This window comes from Mustela nigripes, chromosome 14 (genome assembly GCF_022355385.1).
Source record: "Mustela nigripes isolate SB6536 chromosome 14, MUSNIG.SB6536, whole genome shotgun sequence".
In the NCBI taxonomy this organism is placed as follows: Eukaryota; Metazoa; Chordata; class Mammalia; order Carnivora; family Mustelidae; genus Mustela; species Mustela nigripes.
In genome coordinates, this window is record NC_081570.1 from 94023382 (window position 1) to 94027094 (window position 3713).

At 49.5% G+C, this 3713-nt stretch overlaps 1 pseudogene; it reads right to left on the reverse strand.

Annotated features, from left to right (window-relative positions):
* Positions 1 to 298: 298 nt before the first annotated feature.
* On the reverse strand, positions 299 to 1275 carry LOC132000625 (L-lactate dehydrogenase B chain-like; annotated as a pseudogene).
* Positions 1276 to 3713: the final 2438 nt, after the last annotated feature.

Sequence of the window (3713 nt, forward strand, 5' to 3'; positions counted from 1 at the left end):
AAGGGTCTGGCCACACATGCAGGCTGGCAGAGGCAACAGCAGAATTGGAATCTGGACCTGCCTGAGCCCCCAGCTCCCCCTCTTTCTTTCTTTTCTTTCTCCCCACCCCAGTAGTTTTGTTTGTTCAGGGGCTCATACTGCAAGCATTGAACCAAGCATGGGCTTTGCTTCTGTGAGCCCCAATTCACATATCTAAGATGATAAAAAGCAAACTATAATCCATGTACGTAGATAAAAACTAGAGATTCACGGTTAGTCACTTTGGAGTTTGAAATTTCGGTAGCCTAGAACGCAGAGGTCACAGATCTCTTAGGTCCTCCTGGATGTCCCACAGGGATCTGCACTTTTCTTGAGTTGAACAACTTGGTCAGCCTTCTGCTTCTGGTTGATAATGCTGGTTAACCCCTGAGCACTCAGCAGACATGGAAAGCTCAGGAAGACTCTGTTCTCAATGCCATATATTCCTTTCACCACCACTGACATGGGATGAATCCTGGACAGATTTTCAACACGGGATCAGTGAGATCAGCCACACTTACCCAATAGCCCAGCAGGTATATCCTTCGGGCTTGATGGCTCCACAGGCACTATCTTACATACTTAGGCACTTCCTTGCAATTTTCACTATCACTGTCCCTTTCTGTTCTAATTTGGTTCCTAGAGAGAAACACCTGCCATCCTCTCTGCACTCCATAGAGCCTCACTCGAGACACTAGGATCTCCCCAAACTCGGCAACCACTGGGATGAATGCCAAGTTTTTTAGCCATAAGATGGCAAAATCTAGCAAATTCCAGATTACACTCACTTCCCACCATGGGGTGCTCAGGTAATCCAGTTCGTTTCCAGATAACATGTAAGAATCTGCTGGGCTGGGAAATATAATTATGATGCAGCTGGGACTGGACTTGGTGATGTGGAGAATAATGAATTTGAAGACATTAACATTCCTCAGCTCCAGACTGAGATGACTCTCTCCCTTTTGCTGGCGGACTCCTGCATTTTCCATCACAATCTTTGAATTGGCGGTCACAGAGTCATCTTTATCTGCTGGTTTTTGGCATCTGAAGAAGTGAGCTCCTGTGCCTGAGATGCCTCATTTCTTTTTGGGGTTTATCTTCTAAAACAACCACACGAACACATTTGTCAGCCAGAGAGTTTCCCAGAATGCCGAAGGCACGTGCCATACCAACTTATCCAACACCTTCCACCATGATTTTATTGTTTGGGACCATTGCCTCTTCTGTGACCAGGGCAATCAGTTTGTACAGAAGAGTTGCCACTGGGCACGAGAGGGAGAAGGCTCTGAGGCTGGTTGTGGTAGCTGTGTAAGGAAGGCAGTGCATGTTGGCTGTGTGCCCTGCCCCTACTCTCTGCTCACCCCGTTCACACACCTAGGTGCACAGGGGCACCTGGGTCTTCACTGGACGTGTGATCGCCATGGGCTGTGTGGCACAGTGTGGTGCATGAGGGCCGCCGCCGAGAAGGGTCCCACACTGTGGGCATCCCAGAGTCACTGAGCCTAAAACGCCCAGGGAGCGTGGGGCCTCTCTGCCACCAGGGCTCACGATCCCCTCCTAATTCTGGTTCTTTCTGGTCCTTCTCCAAGGTAAGATCACTGTTCTCCATCGGTGAGGAGTAGGTATAAAAATCAAAATCCTGGCTACCCTGTATTACTGTGAGTCAGGCTCTTTACTGATGATATGCCCTTATAAGGACATGATATTGTTTTCCCCATTTACAGATCAGGAAATCAGGGTTCAGAGTAATTGAATGACTGGCTGTAAGTCACAAAAGCAGGTTCTGTTTGTGACACCCACAGTCACACTCCTCCCCTCCTCCAGCCCTATTACTCGTGAGCTGAGGTGGATTTACTGAGAAACTCCTGGAACTCGGCTCTAGGCCCCCTCACTCACGCCCCCCCCACCCCGTGCAAGGCCCCAGAAATTGGTTCAGATGGTTACATATCTTTGTGCCATTTGCAAAAATAAGATACTCTAATACTTTGTCTGAAGGAGGGTCCCCCTTCAGATTCCACAGAACCCGAATCCACCCTGCTCATGGGTGCAGACCTCGAATATCCTAGCTAAATATTTAACCCCCCCTCTTCCTCCCCTTCGCCACTCTGTTGGTTCTCCTTAGCCCTGTCACTAATACACCACATACTTGTTGCTTGCATCTCGTTTATTGCACAGTTCTTGCCCACTCACCATGTGTTTTGAATGAATGACTGAACACAGCCCTTGTCCTTATGCTTCAGTGGTCCTGAGCAAGGTGACTGGCTCAACGGCCCCCACTTACAAACCTGACCCCCATTCTCTTGCTCTGAGCTGCCTTTGTACTAGGTCATGCCTAGCTTTCCTCTGGCTCTGATATTACAGTTTATTTACCCACAGACCAGACATTGTCTCGCTGCTCTTTCTTCCCCGAGTCCCCGCTCTCAGTGACTTCCCTTGCCCCCCAAGTCCTATTGACCATCTCCCAAATGTCTCTCCAACTTGATCACCCTGATCATCTCCACAGCCCTCATCACAGGCAGGGTCTCCCTCGGCTCCCTGGCTGCTCCCTGCCCCCGGTCTCTTCCCCACACAGCTTCCGCAGGCTGAGTCTTCTGCTGGAATTACCCTGTGAATTCTCATTTCTTAGAAATCATATCTGAAATCCCTACTTGACCCACAAAGCTCACACTGACTTTTCTTTTTTTTTTCTTCCAGTTTCTCAAACTCATTCTCGCCCTGACTAGGAACCTCTGCACATGCTCTACCCACTTCTGCTACCAGAACAGCCTTCCCCTCCTCCTTCTCTACCATCCTACTTAAGTTTTATCCTTCTGGTCAAGCATCACTTCCTCGGAGCTACCTTCCATGTCCACCCACACTGGGTCAGAGCCCTGTGAGTTGGTTTTACAACTTCCTGTATATCTCTGCCTGGTACTTATTTCACCTCCAATTAAATAACCAACCGGATCCTCTTGGAGGCTTGATCTGCCCTTGTGATCCCTCCCTCCAGCCTCCTCCCCAGTCAAAGACAGAAGTTCCCCAGGGGAAGGGACCATGTCTGCCTTGCTCTCTGCTCTATCATTGTCTTGTCTATCTGGCGAAGGACTATAGATCTTCATTCCTTTCTCACATAACCATTGAGGTGAGTGTTTCTTATCAGCCGGCAGCAGTGTCCCATGTGGTCCTTTAGGGACCTGGGTTCCTTCCAGGCTGTGGCTCTGTCATCCCTAAGTGCTGCCATCTGCATAGCAGAGTCTAGGTCATCACCACCCCTGGGTTGGAGTCAGCAGGAAGGGGTGGGGGAGTTTTCTAGGTCCAAGTTTGGTTCCAGGGATCTCTTACTGCCTAACAAAGCACCCTGACATTTAGTACCATAAGACATCAACCATTTCATTATCCTCACAGATTCTGAGGTCTGTGAGGAATGCTGGGGAGTTTGGACAGAACACCGGCAGGGGTCTTGTCTCACTGATCTACAGGCTGAGGCCTCAGCTAAGACTCAGATGACTGAGGGGGACTCCAATGGTCGGGGGTTGAACGAGCTGGAGGCATCTTCACTTACCCGGTGCTTGACGAAAAGGCTAGGCACAGCCAGGCCTCTATCAGGAAACTTCTCCAGTTCTGAGACTCAGGGGAGTTAGATTGCTTTACGGAGGCTCAGGGCTCTAAGAGCAACAGTTCTTGGAGAACAAGATAGAAACCTCTATGCCCTAGCC